Raw genomic sequence first — 21311 nt, 5'->3', positions numbered from 1 at the left:
TCTGACTGTATTTATAATACTGGAACCCATTAAAATTCTACTTGGACCACTTCAGAATTACTGGTTGAATATTTTAAGAGCACTTATATTGCAATTATGGACCAAACCCACTTATTAAATAACAGTTATCAAACGTTTTTTTTTTTTAAGAAAAAAATACCAGAGGAAAATCTCTAATGATAGCTTAGTGAGCTATTTATTATTCAATAACACTTAGATGATTCAAGGCAACCTCGGGGTAGACGCCAGAAATATAGGCTACCTCCTGCACCCGGAGGGATGAACCCCCCAAGCTACTCTTAGTCTTGCTTACGGTTGAATTTTGCAGGGACAAAAGCGTTTTAAGAAAGCACGGTCAGACATTAAGCGATGCTTAGGGCAAAAACAGGGCTGTAGTGAACTGATCAAAGGTACCAGCAATGTAAAGCATCAAGTAAAGCGTTTAGGTTATATCTTGTGCATTACTATGCTTTTGTAGCCTATATTTGATGGATGATAGGGCATAATTGCTCACTTTATGGACATAAATGGACGACATAATGTGTGCGTTTTATATAGCCTAGTTATAAAAATATACCCTCATAATAGATTTTTAAAAAATAACCCTGAAAATCAATTACAGTGGTCAAACATTGTCCTTTTTAAATAGCTCATCTCAGGCTAACTGATATATTATAAAGAGATTTTTGTTTCACTATTCACTTTAACCAAGTCAACCTTTAAACTTACTATAACGCCAAAAATACCTACACTAACTATTAAGGATGTTAAAAGTACAAGTAAATGTTGCTTTTAAACGCTCATGCGCGTGCACTCAGCTAGAGTGCTTGCGCACTCGACTGCGCGGTCAAATGCACTTCTCCGTCAAAATGCAGTTCTTGGCAAGATATTGGACACAGTCAGCTTTGTCTCAAGTGAATGTACACAGAGACAGGACGAAAAAAAATCTGCATGTCAAAATAGATCCGTGCATTAGGTCCTGTAGTTTATATGCAGCCTAAACCTCATGCAGTCCATTATATCATTAATAACACTGAAAAATATTGGCAAGAAAAAACAGACAATCACTACCTCACTGCTCTCATCTGGATAACTTTAAAGCATTAACTTTAATGAAGCCCGGCTAGTGGAAAACGTCACGCACTCTTTGTTCCTAATGCGTTTCTTTGTTCTCTCTTCATTTTGTTTACTTGTCTTACTTAAGTAAGGTTAAACTTAACTGAAAAATAGTCGAAGGCTACTAGCCATTTTGTTATTTAGATTTAATTAATTTGCACATTAAAAATAGGTAAACAATGAAACAGTCAGGAGCCTGTGATATTGAGAATATTGAAATGTAACTGTATACGGACTAATAGTGACAACAATAAATAAAACTCTGGTATTTCGGTTTTGCTAACGCTGTCATAAAAATAAAATGACAGAACTAGGTTTGGATATTGATAGGACATTTATTTATTAACTGTTCAGTGGAAACAATTATTCATTCCTGCACTATCGAAACGATAAATGTTCGTAAGCGTAATGAATCCGCCGCCACACTGCTGGTAAAGGTGCGCAACACGCTGAATGAACACCCTACTGCACTTTCAGCTCCGTGCCCAAGGCCAAACTCCTCTAAAAACCGACGACCAGCAGTCCAAAACCAGCAAGTCTATCTTTCTGGACCAGGATACTCTCTCCATGTTCTACCCTCCGACTGACTGACTGAGTGCTGCGCGTCTTATCTAAACAACCGAATGCTTTCGTGCAGCTTGTAACCGCAGACACGATGAGTGTTTCACGTGCAAACACTACAGGTTTGACTGGATAACGGAGATTCTTCACATTATGCGTTTCTCATTAACATGACCAATGTGTGTACATTGTCAACATCACAGCATTAGAGATATTGTAGGTGGACAACCCAGCGTTTGATATTTAGGTGTTCAATCAAGACCACTGCATAGGGTAGCCTACACGTTTGAACAACACCTAAAACGAGACAAAAATAAACAAAAATATAAGCAGTAAATCAGATCAGAAACGCACTGTCTGTAGCAATAACGGCTGCCTTCATGTAGGCACTGACTGCAACATTTACCGACCTGAAACGATACCTGCTTATTTTCCCCCAAACTGTGCAAAATATCGCAGTGTGTTTCTAACCTACACAAACTTCGCTGGCTGTCACGGTCAGAGTTCAAATCATATAAACAGACACGAAGAAAAAACTTCCAGCAAAGGAGAAAAACAGCTCATTTACCTTTGCTTTCTTTTTTTAATTGTCCTTTGTGCTCGTGCAGAGGGTTGATTCCTTGCAGACGCGAAGCTCGTGTGTAATGAAACACAGACGAAACGGAAAAGCTGGTTGTTAGTTTAGTGTTCCCTCAAATGGTTCATTGTCTTCATTAATCGCATTGGTAAGTGCGGAGCACCCCTTGGCACACAGTTGACACACGCCTATGAAAAAGCAAGACTGCGCTAAAACTCTATTACATTGTGAACGATCGCTCGCAGGCCACACCCCTGGTGTTCGAGTGACAGGTCGCTTGTCCAATCAGTATCCGCCGAAATGTTTTGATGGTTCTCTTTAAAAGTTTCTCATAAGCCCGCCCAAAACGTGAACTGTTTGAACTGTATCCTTCCTTGTACATGACTAATAGTCCATAACATGTCCAAAACAGCTGGCCAGAAAGAGTCTAATGGCCAGTAGGTAATAGCATTTTGAGTTACCTCTTAAAAGTGAAGCCGTTTGTTCCAATATGCGGATGTGTAGCACATTTAGCATTCACAAAAATAAAATAAAAATATTAAGATAATGTAGCCTGTTCGTTGATTTTAGAGCCATTTTTTATCTATATGGTGGATTTTTTCTAACCTCAAAAACATGGTGTAGACCACTGAGTAAGTCAAATATTTAAAGTCACCGTGAAACACTTTTTTTTTTTTAAAGGGATAGTTCACCCAAAAATTAAAATTCATCATTTACTCACCCTCATGTTGTTTCAAACCTGTATGAGTTTCTTTCTCCTGTTGAACAGAAAATACAATATTTTAAAGAATGTTGGTAACCCGACACATGTTAAATATTTGGGGAAATTTTGACCTGTGCCCTGGTTACTTTCTGACCCTCACAATCATATACTTTGAATAACAAACATTCAACAGTGTGGTTTTGGTCACAGAGGTTCTCTGGACTAAAGCTGAGAGGAGATCATCCTGGTTCAGTGGGCACTTTTGAAGAGCTCAGTTCTCTCTTGACAGGAGATTTCCAACAGAGCTTAGCCATGGACCATAAAACCTGGGTGTTCTGCAGTGGTCAGGCACTAAAGTCCACATCAGGGGCGGTTCTAGGATTTGGTCTTCAGGGGGGCTTAGCCCTCAGTGAGAGAGAATGTGTGGCAAGAGACCATTGCCTAAGTGGTGCCTCTTTGTAAATAGGCACCACTATATTACTAAGTCAAAAGTACCCTACCAGTACATAAATTGGTTCCAAGTCAATACAAAAACTTTATAAATTATATACCAGTTTTTCTGCTGTACAGTTCAAATCAGTACAAGTTTAGACTACTGTTTGACAAACATACAATTGCCATCATATTATTATCATTAATAAGTATCACTGTTAACAATAGGTAAAAAAACACTAAGGATTTTTTCTTCTGGCCTGGTCGGATCACAGCAAAAACTAATACTAGCCTAACTAATATAAAGTTCAAATATTAAAGACAATACTAAAATAATAACAAATAAACAAATTCCAAGTAATAGCACAAGTTACGGTTACAGTACTTTACTTTACTTAAAAGAAATTAGCACTATTATATAACATTTATTTTGCCTTCTACACTCTGTTGTTCTTATATGGTCTACTACATCTTCCCCGCCCCGCCGCCCAACAGAAAATCAACAATATATATACAATTATATATGAGAAGAGTTGAACCATGAACATTAATAATTCCCAACATGGCAAAGAGTTTAAAATGTTAAAGTGCAAACTGTGAAATTATCGTTGTGTTGTGCTTTGTCATGCTTTTCACGGACTCTGTGGGTTTTTGGTTGGTTTGGCATATTTACAGACAGATTTATCTGTAATTTCCTTTGGCAGTTGGATGTTTGCTAAAAGCCCAGTAACTGTGGTGAGCTCTCTGGAAAAGAAAGCGATCCAAATTCATTCAGTCCGGATAAAGCTCTACTATATCCTTTGACTGCTCACTCTTCTGAAATGGATGTTGACAAAATCTTTAACGTATTTTCCATTTCTCTTCCTCTCAACCAGCTATAGTGGTCAGGGAGCTGTCAATGCAGGGCTTTTTTTTTACAAAGATTCCCTTTTAATTGCTTTTGTTTCTTTTGATCCTTACGTCTCGACTTTATCTGATTGAGGGGGTGTCTTGGATCATCAAAACAAAAGCTCTTGAATACCAATGTGTGATAGAATCTGATTTGAATTTAGATTTGTACTGTCTGGCTCAAAGAGATTTTTCATACTGTAATATTGTATGCTTAAACATTTATTCAAAATATTGAAAATGCCATGAACATATATAAAATAGATCCTCTAATTTCCATACAAACAAATTGAATTTATATATATGAATATCAACCAGATTTCCTTCTCTCAGTGAAAATAAGCTATAGCATCTGAGGCATTAAATGTCACTGAACCTTTAACATGTTAACATTCCTTCTAACATTCACTCTTCACTATCATTAACAACATGGACACAAACCTCAAAGTGCAATGTGGTCTATCATATGACCTACCCACACTGTGTTTATACTCCAGCACACAAACATACACAGACAAGCTGGCTACACATCCTGTTGCTGTCATCATCTCTGTAGCAAATCATGTGGTTTGCAGAAGACTCTGTTCCTGGAAACACAAAACAACTGAGAATATGAATATTGTGCCTTAAATGTGGTCCATAACAACAGACTTTCATTAAATGGTTCAAAATATCTTCTTTTATGTTCAGCACAAGAAAGAAAGACATTCAGGTTTGGAATAACATGAGGGTGAATAAACGGAGACAGAATTAATTTTTTGGGGGTAAATAATGCCTTTAAGACTCTGTAGACACCTTCTGTGTAAAATACAGTGTTTTTCTCAAAAGCGTAGGTCAAACAGTTAGTTTCAGACTGAAATGATTAGAGGGTGTGTCTCAATCAGCTCCCTAGCTCTCAAGCTTGTGAATCGGTATATCTTGTACATGAATCAGGGCACTAAGGACCCTGGCTCTCTACACATTGGGACAGTGAATAGCCTACTCGATTTACTGCAACATGACAAAACGTGCAACATTGAATGTCACCGCAGGTATTATCAACAACAGGCAGGACTTATATCTTTCTGGAAGTATTTGTTATGCTTTGTAAACACATTGTTCTGTTCTACTGTAAGCATGATGTCACTTTTTAGGCCGAAATTAGTTGAATGGTTTTGGTAACGTTAAATGTCTGAAACAAAGTCACACAAGCTCAAGACACTTTCACGTTTTATTCAAAGACATAAAATACATCAGTATTATCTCCCTCGTGATAATGTATGATTAGGTTAACGTTATGTGAAAAAGGCAGTTGCTAACGAGTCGCTAAATGGGAGTAGCTATAGAGGGTGTCGGGGGATGAACATGTAACTTAGCCTAAGCTTAGTCCACTTTTAACGTTACAGCCTTATCATGTTTATAAAGTCGTGCTCTTAAAAACTAAACTCAACTTTCTGGGAAAAAGTTTTTAGATAAAAACTGAAAGAGTTGTTGGAAGTATAGGTGGTGACGAATAAGTCTAGGCCGTGACGAATAAGTCTAGGCCGTGGTGTAGTTCGTTTAAAGCATAGACAGTATATAAACGGTTTAAAGTCTAGGGCCTACCTTTAGCTTTATAGCTACTGCAGGCTAGGGATGGCTGACGTTCGTCGAGATCCCGAGGCGCAGATGTTTCGAAACACTGATCCGAAGCGTGACTACGGCTAAATGAAGCTCCGGAGTGTTTCGACCTATATCGTCTATGGGTTCGACAGGTGGCATGGTCCGCCGAATTTTGTTTGAATGTAAGTTTGATTGACAGGGTCGGGAACAGACCACACAATCGCACATCTGTAAAGTGAAGTCAACGCATTTTGACCTCGTGGGTTTTTGTGAGAGGATTTTTTCAAAGGCTGGAGAAATTATCTGTAAAAAATGAAGTAAGCAAAGTCCTTCTACAGCAGAGAAATTCATATTTTTAAATAAAAATCTATAAAAAAGTGAGACATTGTGGCTTGATTTATTTTTTTAATATTATTTTTTCATGACCAAAATAACATTATGCACAGTGAGGACCCTACAGGTTACAAGCTTCACATATTAGAAAAATACAGTAAAAAAAAGAAAGTAATGTGGCTCGTTGTCAAGGTTGTTTTCAGATCAACACCTGCAAGTGACCACCTGGTGTCACCCTTGAGACGGGTGTCGATTTGTTTCGAAGCCTCGACACAATATGGCACATTTGCTTCAACTGCTTGAAGCCTCGATCTGACTACCACTACTGCTGGCAACTGCAGGCTTCAAAATTCATTAAAGTTGTGTTCATCTGTAAAAATGATCTTGGTGGACAAAACTTGTAAGTATCATAAACTTTTGTTGATTTTTTTATTTTATTTTTGCGATAAATTTGGAAAAATTCTATTGGGTTTTGCTGTTTTGTCCAAACTTGGCCTCAAAAAGTTACGTCATGCCGGCACCACTCTATTTTTAATACATTTAAGCTGAACATTTAAGCTAAATGTTAACTATAGATATTTTCACTACCCAACTAGCGAAGTGTGTTTATTCAGATAAAAACTGTCTTTTTAAATAATCTGTTGCGTATCAGTAGGTTCATGCGGTTTTAGTTTCGTGCTTCACTAATGTGATGTAATTTCCTGTAAAGCCTGGAACACACCAAGCCGACTCCGATGAACTAGCGCTGATGAAAGCCGACTGTAGTTGTCGCCTCGTGTCGCGCGGGGGGAAAAAATGCTCCCTGTTTTGTTTAGGGAGCGAATGTTCCAATGCACTGGAAGGATAATGTGATTGAGACAGCCCTTCAATTCCTACAAACCTTGGAGTAATTTGACTCAACTATTTTAGAGGTAGTGGTGGGCAGATCGAGGCTTCGTGAAACAATGAAACAGTTGAAGCAAATGTGCCATATTGTGTCGAGGCTTCGAAACAATCCGACACCCGTCTCATCTGATCTTAAACAACCTTGACAACGAGCCATTAATTTTATTATTTTTTTTATTATTGTATTTTTCTAATATGTGAAGCTTGTAACCTGTAGGCTCCTCACTGTGCATAATGTTATTTTGGTCATGAAAAATGAATATTAATAAAAGAAATCAAGCCACAATGTCTCACCTTTTTTTTTATAGATTTTTTATAAAAAAAATATAAATTTTCTGTAAACTCTGCTGTGGAAGGACTTAGCCTACTTCTTTTTTTACAGAGAATTTCTCCAGCCTTTGAAAAAATCCTCTCACAAAAACCCACGAGGTCAAGATGCATTGACTTCACTTTACAGATGTGCGATTGTGTGGTCTGTTCCCGACCCTGTCAATCAAACGCTGTCGAAACACTTCTGAAACACTCCGAAGCTTCATTTAGCCGTTGTCACATGACATGGGTGTTTTGAATCACGCGTTGGATCAGTGTTTCGAAACATCGGCGCTTCAGGATCTCGAAAAGCTTCGGAACGTCAGTTTCGCGTGAGTCATCCCTAGTTAGAGGTAGGCTACCTTTTTCAATTTAAGATCTATTGCAAAGTTGAAGAATCGTCTTTCAAGTAAAGATTTAGAAGTTGTAATTCTTGCACTTTTAACATCACGATTGGATTATTGCAACTCTCTTTATTCTGGTCTCCCTCAATCTTCATTATCACGATTGCAAGTTGTTGAAAACGTGGCCGCAAGACTTTTGTCTGCATGGGTCTAAAAAGAGAGACCATATCTCCCCTATTTTAGCATCCAGAGTTGATTTTAAAATCCTTATGTTTGTATATGGCCGTGCACCAAGGTACATAAGTGATCTTCTTGTGCCATACTGTCCTGCTAGGGCACTTCGATCTTCCAATCAACGGTGACACGATGTCGCTAAATCAAAGGGTGATCTGGCCTTTTGGGCCCAAGTTTTGGAATGGTCTCCCGTATGTGAGGTCTGCTCCTTCATTGAACATTTTTAAATCTACTCTTAAATCGTCTTTTTATTTTTTAGCTTTTGGAAACTTGTAATTGTTGTGACTGGCTTGTACTTTGTACTGCACTTTGGATCAATCTATATTGTGTTTAAATGTGCTTTAGAAATAAATGTAGTAGTTGTTGTTGTTGTTGTTGTTGTAAAATGGCCGACTCCCTGATTACTGCCCTGACTACTAAACTAGGAGCTGATTGAGATGCACCCAGAAACATTAGCCGAACTGTTCTCATTGCTTAACTGTTCCATTCCGTGTCATTACGGATATGGTTTAATTTTCCACTGTGGGGCTGATAACAGAGCTCTTTGGAATGTAATACAATGCATTAGTCATTGCCTTGGTAATACAAGAGATTGCATTATTATTATTAACTTGTGTTTACTTCGCTCAAATATGTCAGCTACAGAGAAACTGTCAGCCAGGCAACAGACAAGTGACCAATCCTGAGTGGCGACGCCACTACCAGCATGGTACAGAATTAGGCTACAGGATAAGATTGGTTTGTAATCATGCCGTGCGGAACTAAGCTCAAGTGTAAATATAACTGGATTCTTTAACGTTCTTCGAACCGTTCGGCCCAATGGTGGAAAAGCATTAAAATTAAACCACTCACTCTTTCCTAAAATTCAGAATTGGGGTTATTCAGAAGGGAATGCGGAGTGGCAGGTGCCAGAGTCTTTGGCACACAAGGTTTGACAGACTTCCCCACATTAAACTCTTATCAGATTGTCTGATGTTTGGAATAATAGTTTATATCCTACTACCTCCTGCTACTTTAACCCTCAATGGGCAGGCAGCATTTGTGAATACTGAGGTAATGCTGGCGTGTGGAGGTGGGTGGCCATGTGTTCAAATGTATCTGTCTTACATCAAATAGTTGTAAAAATACAGAATGAGCCATTTTTCCCCTTTTCAATAAATGCCTTTTTTTCCACTGGCAAGGAAGTCTTCATGTGTTCTGAAAGTTACAGTGTGTTTTCATAGTGAACTCTTTCATCTCAAAAGATCAAGACGAATAGGATTCCTCATGATTGGAGCATTTTAAATAACAAGACACCTGAAGTACATCCCGACAGCAAGGAGTGTGCCGAAGGAATCCACAAATGACATTAGCACACATCACACCTTAATCTCCACCAACTAGACTAGACATCTTACTAACTACGTTATCATGTCAACTTCAACACATTCATCTCAATGCAGTGCAACTTACTCTCTAAATTCTAATCCCTCTTCAATCCCCCTTAATTCCTTGTTCTATTTAGCAGGCGAGAACATTAAAAACGACTTTACAGAAATACATTTGGTCAGAATCAGTTAATGCAGAAGGCTACAACATTCTATTCTTAGGTGGTGCTTTATTGCTGTCAGCACTTTAGACTTTAGATTTTACTTTAAAATTGGAATTAAATGAGCATGCTTTACCAAGAAAGCAACTGCTAGGAAGAAATAAAGTTAATTCCTTACCAGATCCACGATTAAGCTGTAGTCAGACCAACTTATACTAATAGTCACATAAAACCACACAAGGAGCAGTCTAAAATTCTAAAAACGTGTGCAATGAGTTGGTGATCTCTAGTGCATTTATTGTGGCCTCAGGGGAGCAAAGACATACAAGGGCAACTGAGACAAGACAATTCCAAACAATGAGTTGAAAATGTTAGCATCCTCACTTTTCTTTTAGGAAACTTTTTAGTGCTGTAGGACCTAGGTTTTTCTATTTTGCATCTTGTTATTTCAGTGTCATTCAGATTGAGCTGGCAGATGGTTCATCAGTACAGTAGCTCAGTTTTGCTGTGTCTCAATAATTATGGTTCTTTTTTTATTTGAGCCTATTACAAATGTGAGCACAGTGAAAGTGCAGTGTGTGAGGCAGTTGGTCTGACATTGACACTAACTTCTATAAGGTATAAAATGAGACATTACCTGTGGTGCAGTTCAGCTCAAATTAAATTAAAAAGAGCTGACATGAGGGTTCATACAGCATCTAAACCCTGCAGGAATAGTTATTTTAGAATTTTAGACAAGTGTCCTTGATTAGTACTTGAATTCTTATATCAAATGTGTCCAAGTAAAACTCATTCAATCGTGCAATTAAAGGGGCTTTATATAGAATTCAGAAACCCTTGTTCTTAGCGGCCATTAAGTGATCTGCAGCCAGCAAATTATTGCTCGTGCTTACACTCGTGCACACATAACGTACAAGAGACTGAGGGTGCGTCTAAATCAGCTCCCTATGGTCTTGAATCAGTATATCGTGTACATAAATTCTGGCAGGACAGTACGGACCCTGGCTCACTAGTACACTGATGATGACAACGTCCCGTTGTACAAGGTCACTACTGTTATTTATAAACAACAGCAGAACTTTTTTGTTATACATTTTTTTATGATAAATATGTTGATTGTTGCACACAGCCTCCTGCAACATTTCAGCCGTAAATTAATTATAAATGTTTGCCATTATGTTTAGTACCTGTCTTGCAATGTATGTTTATGCTGAAATAATATTAAATAATAGTTTTTAAAAAATCTATTGAGTGTGTGTGCGAGTTGGCTTGCGTGATTCATACTTCCGTTAAGGTAACATATATGATCCCTGGATTTCACGGTGCATTGTGGGACTTTTTAGGGAGTGAATATTTCAGTGCACTGGAAGGATTTTACGATTGACACAGCCCTTCAAATGTCCTGATTGAGACGCACCCTGAACATGATTCAAGGCCTTGATATACTCATGGCTAAGTTCTTTTTTTGTTCTTCGCTTGGAAGTAAAAAGTTGAAAATAGCTTTTCAGCAAAAATCCAGACGCCATCCATGCTGCTGAGAGTGATGTTTAGATGAATAATTCAATTTTAAAAATGTGCTGCGTACTTTCCTCTCAATAACAAAATAAGCACACAACAAAAATGACAGTGGTGAGAAAACATCTGATCATAGCGATGTGGATGTTTACATCCGCTCTGCGATACACTGGCAGCATGTCGACAGATAAGGTAATTAAAATTAAATTTGAGACTACTCTAGATATATGGCTATGTGAGACTATATAGAGAATTAATCCCTTTTATTTGCATGTAACATGATGCGTGTAACTGTCACATCCTTTGGATTTCACGGCGGATGAAGCCCATCACATAAAAATTCATAATCTAAGGAAGGTCTCGTTTTTTAAAGTTTCATTACAAGCTGTTCAGACATTGGCAATATAAAAAGCAACTCATATATGAATATTATTACATAGAGCTCCTTTAAAATGTTAGCTTTTTAACAACATTACTTTACAAAATAAAGAAATGAAAGAAAAAAAACTGTTTACTTTTTAATGTGTTTTTTAGGTTGACAATTGTATACAGTAGCCTATCTCCTTGATTGGTTCCAAAAGCTCTGCAGAGCATCACTGAAGAGAAACGGCCTTGTATGAAGTTGTCAATCATCCAATGGGGTGCAACAGTCTCAGTGCCATCTGCAAGTCAAATCTGCTCCCGAACTGTTACTTCCAACCCCTCCACAATTCATAAAACATCAATTCTGCAGCCAGCTCCACATGGAAAATCACTCTCCTAGCAGGATCTAAAACTTGAAAAGATGTGCCTTTTTGACTTTGCTGAACCAATGATTCTGTCAAGTATGGCAAATAGCTAGTATGCTATAAACTATTTTGGCGATCATAAACAATTATCTTAATACAAATCACGTCTCTGTTACCTTTTTGTTCATGATGTCAGAGCACAGAGAAACATGTGTTAGATGTGTGTGTTATTGTCCTAAGTTAAAACTGTTTCTAAACAACGTAACTTATCAACAAGTGTGTGTTTTGTCACCTTCAGCTCTCTGTTAAGATGTATGGAATTAAATTACGTGCTCTGCACATGTATTGTGTTCACATCCTGCTAGGCCTATAGCTGAAGAAAATTAGTTGACCCTGAAGAGCAGTTTGGTGGACCAAATCTAAATTCCCCTCATCTCTCAATGTCAAAATTAAATTTCAGCCTCTATGAGCTCCTCAAAGCTGATCTTCTTCATTTGACTAAACAGCATTGGCATTTTTCCTGCATCTACAATCATTTGTCATCCAAATGGAGTTTTCGGTAACATGGACATTGTTTGTTTCTAGGAAGAACTACACATTATTGTTTAAGTGCGTTAAAAACAATTATGGTATTTTGAATCTGTGTCTCCAGCTCCCACTCTCGGTCTGACAGGGCTGGGGAACCCAGGGGCACATGAATGGTAATAAAGAAGCATTTTTGGAAGGCATGAGGGCAGAAGGGGTCAGTGCTACTCTGTCTCTGGTTCTCTGAGCCGTCTGGGTTTTTTTTTTTTTTGCGGTCTGGTTCCCGCTGACATCAGCTGCCCTATTCCTGAGCTGCTATGGGCTGAGCTGTCTTTCCAGGCCATAAGGACGGCAAAATGATGCTCTCATTTCTCCAAAAGAATTGAAAAAACAAAGAAGTAGTGATGTTTTCAGACCATATAGTCACAGATTTTCATGTCCCAATAAAGAATTTAACGCTTCCTGTTCCTTAACGCATCCATTAATAAATATACTGAAAAAATAAATTTCCTTTGCCAAATACTAATTTCAATAAATATTTTTCATTCATATTTCATAAATTCCTTTATTTATTATTTTTTATAAAACATCACTGTCAAAACTCCTAATATGCATCTTTAGTGATATGAACAACCAGTTGTTTAATTACCCTGACTTAAGTTCTTGTTTCATTAAATGAATGACTTGCGGTTCAGTAAGTGAGTTAGATTAATTGAGAAATGGCTCCAACCGATTCATATTCATGTTTGTAAATAGTTACAAAAAATGGCTCATTTGAGTCTTTCACTCAGGAATATAACTTCACTAGTCGCGTTATATCCTTTCGATTCACGAAAAAGAACAAGCTCAAAGTCATTCACTCGAGAATCAGACTTCACTGATTGCGCTACTTCACAAAAAAAACCCCAGCTCATAAGAGTCATTGGCTCAAGAACCTGACTTTAATATTTGTGCCGAATGCTTTCGATTCACAAAAAAGAACCGGCTAATAAGAATCATTTGCTTGAGACTCAAACTTTACTTGTCACACTGTATGCTTTATGCTGTGTCTGATTTCGGAGGCTGCATCCTCTGGAGGTCACATTTGTCGACCACATACGTAATCGAGGCTGCCTCGTTTGAGTAAAGTAACCATTAGATTCAAAGTTATAAAGAAATTACAACAATTTACGCTTCACAAGCAATAACACACCATTTTATAATAGCTACTTTTCTGAAATGAGATACCGTAAATGATTTATGCAGCCGACAAGTACAACCTCCGGAGGACACAGCCTTTGAAATGACACGCAGCTTTAGATTAATAAAATAGAATCATCTCATCAGACTCATTCATTCGAGAATTGCGTTGCGTCCGACACTAGCATATACTGTCTGAGTAGGAGCTACATTTGAATTTGAATTTACTTCGCATCCTCCTGTCACCCCCTGTGCTCCTCCTCTGCCTCCCCTTGGTGACATGGATCCACCTTGGGCCTTGCCTGAGACAGGGAAAGTGGATCCCCGGGCTCCGCCTCCAGCTGCTGATCCCGTCGCTCCGCCTCAACTCGCTGCCCTGACTTTGCTCACCTTCGCTTCTCCATCCCTCGGCTCCAAAAGGGACCATCAAGCTTAAGGCTCCACCTGGCTCCCTCGGACCACCGGCTCCACCTCAGTCAGATGTCACCCATCCTGCGCCATGGACCTACAAGCCATCTGCTGCGCTCCTGCTCTCCACCCCTACAGCTCTGTCTGGCTCCGCCCTCCCTCCGACTATGTCTTGGCTCTCAGTCGCTCCAATTTTGCCTCAGCCCCCCGGTTCCACGTCAGGGAGTCGTCGCTGCAGCTCCGTCGCAGCCACCGAAGCCTTCGGGGTTGCTTGGGTCCACCTGCTCTCCATCTGCACCTAGGGCTCCACCATAATCGGCTCTGTTACCCTCGGTCATCGCCATGGCTGCGTCAAGGAGATCCCTGCCATGGGTTTCCATCCTGGCTGGACTCCTCCTGCTCCAGGCTTCTCCCTGGAGTAACACCCTGTTTAATGGTGGAGTTCCCACCATTTGTAACACCCTGGTTTACCCTGTCATCACCTCTCCTGGGTTCCTGTCCAACTACTTCACGTCCTCCACCTCAGCCTTCTCCCTCTTTGGAACTGTCGGTGCGAGGTCCCTCCTTTCTGGGAGGGGGCGTACTGTTACAGTTATGTTTAGTTTGAGTTTGTTTTCTGTCTTTGTTTTCTTCCTGCCTGTCAGTTTCGTTATTAGTTACCATGGTTTCTCATTTGACTAGCCATTCTGTTGAGCTGTGCATGTTTGATTACCTTTGTTTATCCGCTCTATATACGTTCTATTGTTTCTGTTCCCACTTGTCCGGTCTCGTCTATGTGTGATAGTTTTTGCAGTGCCTGCTATCTCCTGTGTTACTCTGTGTGGATTATTCATTAAAGACTTTTGACTTTCCTCATCTTTGTCGTGTATGATCAACTACCTTTCGTGACAGTGTTTTCACTTGTCAGGGAATGGCTTACTTCATTGTCTCTACCCATTAAACTAGAACAGAAAGTATTTTAACATCAAAATAATTTGTTGCTTTACCTTTAATTATACACACAACATAAATCTGCGGATTTAACTGAATTCTCATAAATGCCTTCTGGACATGCTGCCAAGTCAAGCAATGCAGTTCAAGAGGATGTCTGAAGTTATTTCAGTGATTAATCAAACAATCTTCCATATGCTACCTCCTGCGCTCAGCGCGTGCCTATAAAAAACAGCAGCCTTCTGTCTTCCTTGCAAATTGAAATCCTATCACACGGTTTACCTACAAATTATACACAAATCGTACTTGAATCTAATCAATATTCAGCGGCATTCTCATATGTGAGGCCATGTATTTAATAATGGCGTAATGAGTCCCTTGCATAATGAGCATTTGTACAGCAGGGGGAGGTCAGCGGATGGAGACAGCGTGTGTGAGGAAGGATGTGTGTGTGTGTGAGGACAGTGCCTGTGGGCCTGGCTGGGGCCTTGAGGTGACATGGTGTTAATGAAATCAAAGCAGTAGGATGGATAGAGCTATTAATAAGAGTGTTAGAGGTCTGATGATCCGTAACACACCAGGAGCCTCTCCCACTCCTCCACTACCGCCGAACCGGTGTGCCTATGGACCTGCGCATCAGAGTCTGTCTCTGTTTACTGCCCAGAGCCGCACTACAGAAGACTAATTAGGCTGTCAGGGGACGCCAGCCCTCCCTTCTTCACTCTTGTGACAGCAATTAAAGGCAGAACAGGACGGCGGGGGAAGCTTCCCTGCTCCCACAGGTGACAGCTACGATGACACCTCACTGTTCCTCAGGTGCGTTCTTCCACTGACAGATAAACCAGACACAGCAGGACGGAAGGGTGCAAACGCAGAGTGACATCTGTTAGGCTTTTTGTAGAGGCGGCTATTTGTAGAAACAGCCTCGCAATATGGCTCCCAGCTCCCAGTAATAACTGAGACGCTCAACCCCACGCAAGCGCGGGTGCGGGAAAACAGAGGTGCAATCTGATGAGACAATCTGGACAATCTCTTTCAATCTGCCCGAACTGCTCAACCTAATCACATTCCGATGTGCCAAACATTCCCGGCTTGTTGTCAATGCTCTCGGTTGGCAGGCACTTCATGTACGCTTCTATCTAACTATACTTATCTTGTAGCGATACTTCACCAGAGCCTTTATTCCGCACAAGGTACATCTGCATGACAATAGGGCGCTGTCTGATTGATGCAATTTACATGGGATCCCTGACCTGAAGCGGCGTGTGTGTACATATTCCCCTTCGTCCTTGGTAAAATGCTGGGAAGAGGAGGAGAGAACATTTGAGAATGCATGCGGGATCTTGAAGTAGACATGCTCCCTTCAACCCTGCATATTCATTCCCTGTGACAAAGCAATCCTACCACACACCCTTTGCTATTTACACGGCTTCCACCGATAAGAGCTATGACGACCTGCGGTTTCTTTGTTCTTCTCTATCATTGTCCACTTTGCAGTGTTCAAAATGAAATGGCTGCACAGAAAACACTTTTCTGAATAAAATGCAGAGCCAACAGCGTAATGCTGTCGATGTGGGTATCACAAAAATCTATATATTTTATGAGAACCCATGCTGGCTTTAATGTCTCCATACCGGCGCTGCCATCCCACGTCCCGCTGTGGGCAGCAAGAGGCAGGTCATTTAATAGCCCAGAGAGGGTGTGGGAAAGAATGGACCCGCAGAGAACCTCAAACTGTGCTAAAAAAACTGATCTATACTACCTGTGAAGAAATAAGTAATGGCATCTATTCGCTAACTCCCACTCTCCCTTTTCCTCTTTCTCTTCAGCTCAGTTTTATTTTTAAAGTACTTTACTGGCATGATCATTCTGCATACAATAGCAATAAAACACATACAAAAATAAATTCATTAATTAATTAAATTATAGATACAAATACCAATACATAAAAAAAATAAAAAAAATTGTATTTTTTTTTACAACTTTACTGTAATATAATATAAAATAAATGTCAAATAAAACAATGAATAAAATGAAATGCAAAATGAAGATATGAAAATAATATCTTTAACAGTGACTTAAGTATTCAAATGCTTTGTTTAAACAATGAATTAACTAGTTGACATTTATTTTATATTATATTACATTACAGTAAAGTTGTAATTTTTTTTAAAATTATTATTATTTTTTAATGTATCGGTATTTGTATCTATAATTTAATTTATTATTTTTTTTTGTATGTGTTTTATTGCTATTGTATGCAGAATGATCATGCCAGTAAAGTACTTTAAAAATAAAACTGAAGAGAAAGAATCTCTTTCAAGATTCTTGAGAAAGAATCACACACACACACACACACACACACACACACACACACACACACACACACACACACACACACACACACACACACACACACACACACACACACACACACACACACACACACACACACACACGTGTCTCTTATACACAGAGCAAGCAATAACGTGTGTGTGTGTGTGTGTGTGTGTGTGTGTGTGTGTGTGTGTGTGTGTGTGTGTGTGTGTGTGTGTGTGTGTGTGTGTGAAGGAACATATGATTCATTTTGAATGATTCCTGTTAGTGGATAGAGAAGAAAATGTTTGTGACGACCTCACTTTCTGACCTCAATTATGGTTCACCTGCATCATAAACCAAAACAACAACTGCATAAATGTCCCCCTGTATATCCACAATGGTGAGGCTGTAACTGGTGGGAAAGTGTTTCCTGCTAGAGGATTACAGGCTTGGTTGACCTTTACAGTTTGCATTGATCAGGATTAAAATAAATGATTAAAAGACACTGTAACAGTGGGCAATCATCTTCACAACATAAACAAACTGAATGCATTGCACATTTCACAATCAAATGATTTGGTTTATTCATCTGCCATTAGTAGTTTATTAATATGTTTTTATGTTTGCAGGAATTTTAAAGATATGAAGATGGATGAAGCTTTTGGGCCTCAGGAAATGCACTGGAAAGGTTCAGAATGTTCCAGACCACGGGTCTTTGTGCCAATAACAACCAAGATCAGAAGAAAATATTGGTCCGTTTATATGTGGGTGAGTAATAACTGTAATCAGCAGACTTCAATAACATGTGCAGACTTCAAAGTTATAACTGCATGGGACAAAGCTAATAATGGTGGTCCCCAAAGATCATGTTGAAGTGGGCATATTCATTGGCATAAAGTTATTAAAGCAATAAGCCATGAGACACTGTGGGGATTTTACTCTGGTAAATGGTTGTTGTTAGGCATGAATGCTTGGCCTCTTGTAGCTTATTATTTTTATAAACTGGCAATATGATGTAATGTGATAGTGTTCAATAGTTTGATAAATACATATAGAAAATAGAAAATAAATACACGTAACATTTACAAATATTCCATAATTATTATATATAAACACTATACGGATCATGGGGTAAGTATAATTTTTTTTTTATAAAAGAAATCAATAATTCAGCAATTATGCATCAAATTGATCAAACGTGACAGTAAAGACCTTTACAATGATAAAAAAAAATCTATTTTCAAATAAACACTATTCTTTTTGCAGAGATTTCTGATAAAATTATCACGTTTTCCACAAAAGTAAGCAGCACAACTGAAAAATCAGCATATTAAAATGATTTCTAAAGGATCATGAGACAATGAAGACAGTAATATCTTCTGAAAATTCTAAAAAATAATATATTTTAATTTACTAAATACTGTATATTCAAATAAAAAACAACTTTTTATTTGATTATTACAATTTCACTGTATTTTTATTCAAATAAATACAGCCTCGGTAATAATACAAAATTCCTTTTAAAACATCGTACCGACCCTAAAATTGTGAATGTATATTTAATATTTAATTATTAATTTCACAGATTGTATATATAATAATTACACATCAAAAATAACCTATAGGATATTTGTGGTTGCCAATGTAATAAAGCAAATGTAATACATTTTCAGATTAATTGATTTGATGTACAGTCAGTGCATATCAAGTTTTTTACCACAACTTCAAATGAAACTAATCTGATCAGATTATTGAGCTAAATTATTAATTTAATGAGCCAAATTATATATTTCTGATTACTTTGTCTTAATAAATTAACTTAGTAGCCTACATTTATTAGTAGCCTACAAGGTTTGACAACACGATCTCATGAAAATACGTATCTATACCACGAATGTTATTTCTCGTACCATTTATACGGCAAAAATGTTTGCGTGCATATGCTACGCTCTGAAAAGTTGAAAACCCTTGGATTAGGGGTGAGGAGTGCGTGCGTATTACACGCCATAAAGTGCGAATCATATGCACGCGAAAACTGCGTATCAAATGCACGCGAAAACTGCGTAGGGCCTATCATATGCACGCAAAAACTATTTTTGCCGTATAAATGGCATTGTACCATCTTTTCATCTCATTTTGCCATTAAAGTGTAGTGTTTCAATAAAACAGCACATCTGCTCAGTATGGCAAGTCCCTGGATGAACCCGAATCTTCAAAAGCAAAATGTCAGCGTCCTCAATTCTCTTTGCTCTCTGTTGGTGTTCTGAGTCCTCCATTAGTTTATGTGTCAAAACACTAGTGATAGCCACGATCAATCTCACTTCTCTCAAAATCTTTTAAAGCTTGGTGTGTGGTTAATTACCAATTAGGTGATTAGACTTTAGGGGTGCGGTAATAAGGCCTTTGACTTCACCGCTCTATATCATTGTCGATGCCATTGAACTTGCATTACAGAGACATCTCTGGGGCTACATAAAACACTCCTCCGTCACACTCCTCCATCACTGCAAGGCAACTACAAAGCACAAATAGCATTTCTGCACAATATAACAGAAGTGTCTTAAAGTGCATGAAAATATAGCATAAAAATGTGAATATGATGGAAACACACTTGTAGAGTGGACTTTTTTCTTGCACATAACAAACAACATTTTTACATTAATCACATATCAGAAAAAAAGTCAAATATAATAAAAATAAATAAAAATTAAAATAAAAGTCAAGTGTGACCACCATATACATCAAATGCACACGTGACAGAAACATTTTCATATTATACCCATTAAAGCTGCTAGCTGTGGATCTATTAATAGCCTACATGCAAGACAATTTGAACATTTCAATGTTAATATTTTAACCTAATAAAAGCATTGAACTTTTAATGGGCCTTCACCACGATCTCTGGTTTACAAAGCAGAGAGCTAATGCATTTTGGAGGCGGAGAAATGCATAGTACATACAATGGCCTCTGCTGGATCCATTTAAGGAATCCTCAGTGTTGCCCGATGAAATTTGTGCTGTTGTTCTGTCATTAACTTGTCCATCCCTCTCTTTAGTTGTTCTCATTTTGCTAATGCTTTCAGCAGACTGTGACCCATCCAACCCCGCTATCCGAGCACAAACACTATACTGCACTCATTTTCACAACTAAGCGCATCTCTTTATATCAGCACCATGGTGGGCGAAAGATTAATGTATCATCACCCCCTTTTTTTATAAATCAGACTGAATAATCAAGTATAAACCTATAACAAAACTCATACACGTTAATGCACTTGTTTCAGAGTCAAAATGCAAACTCGTCAACTACTGCCTAACCGGTAAAAAGTTAATATATGGCAAACAATGGCAACTTCTCTTTTCCTTATCAAAGATGAGAGCATGTTTAATGATAATTTCTTGCTCAGATTATTTTTATAATTTAGGGCTCTTTTAATCAATTTGTTAACTTTGATTGTTTCTCCTAAAACTCCTTTTCAGATGTTTCTCCTAAATCTCCTTTGGAGAAAAAAAAAAAAAAAAAAAAAAAGATTAGCTACAGTTGTTTCCATATAATAAATATAGCTGCACATTTCTGGATAAATTTGAGATTCACAATTTAAAAAAAAAAAGAGAGATCAGTGATCACGAGTCTAACACGATTCTGAACAACAACTAAACAAAATATGTAATTTAGAGGTTCTGACAAAATGTTACTTTCTGCAGTCTATATAAAAAAATTATTCATTTTGAATTAATTATTTTTTGGGGGAAAAAGAGGTTTGAATGAATGATTCAATTACTCAATCATAAGGACTCTACTCGTTTCATTACTGCATGAATCAGCATTTTTTTTTAGCAAATCTCTTGAATGAAAGATTCAATGACAAATACAAATTTTAATAGTCACTTGTCGCCAACTACTGGTGTAACGATGTAATTGATACAATATTTATTTAAAGTATCAAGTTACTTTCAAAAGGTGCTTTACTCTATTTTGATTGCTAGCAAACACCGATTTGAATGTTCTGCTGTGATCTTACTTGTTAAAGGTTTAATAGGCATAGCTGAATCGTTGTCATTTAGGAATCAGATCGCATGGGTGTTTGAATCAAGATTGCAACCTTTAATCGATTTATCATGCAGTTTTACTATAAAAGTACTTCGGTTTTTGAAAGAATGTTTTGAAAAATGTTCACAAAGAAATCTCAAACTTTTGATATCAGGGCAAAGTTTA

At 38.2% G+C, this 21311-nt stretch overlaps 1 protein-coding gene and 1 long non-coding RNA gene across 4 annotated transcripts in view; both read right to left on the bottom strand.

Annotated features, from left to right (window-relative positions):
• The window catches only part of sema6cb (semaphorin 6Cb), a 137187-nt gene extending 134700 nt beyond the window's left edge, over positions 1–2487 (bottom strand). For all 3 annotated transcript variants that reach the window (XM_079625123.1, XM_079625125.1, XM_079625126.1), the window contains exon 1: positions 2246–2487. The gene's annotated coding sequence lies outside the window, so the exon portion shown is untranslated. The remainder of the gene's footprint in view (positions 1–2245) is intronic.
• A 486-nt stretch (positions 2488–2973) lies between these two features.
• LOC307005537 lies at positions 2974–6108 on the bottom strand. The gene is made up of 3 exons (XR_013799294.1): positions 5862–6108; positions 4753–4864; positions 2974–3012 (listed from the first exon to the last, which is right to left on the bottom strand). It is a non-coding gene; the product is annotated as an uncharacterized lncRNA (long non-coding RNA).
• Between the last annotated feature and the right edge of the window lie 15203 nt (positions 6109–21311).

The sequence above is a fragment of the Phoxinus phoxinus genome (genome assembly GCF_949152265.1).
Source record: "Phoxinus phoxinus genome assembly, chromosome: 10".
In the NCBI taxonomy this organism is placed as follows: domain Eukaryota; kingdom Metazoa; phylum Chordata; class Actinopteri; order Cypriniformes; family Leuciscidae; genus Phoxinus; species Phoxinus phoxinus.
Note: the sequence above shows the minus strand (reverse complement) of the source record. Positions and strands in the feature narration are given on the sequence as shown.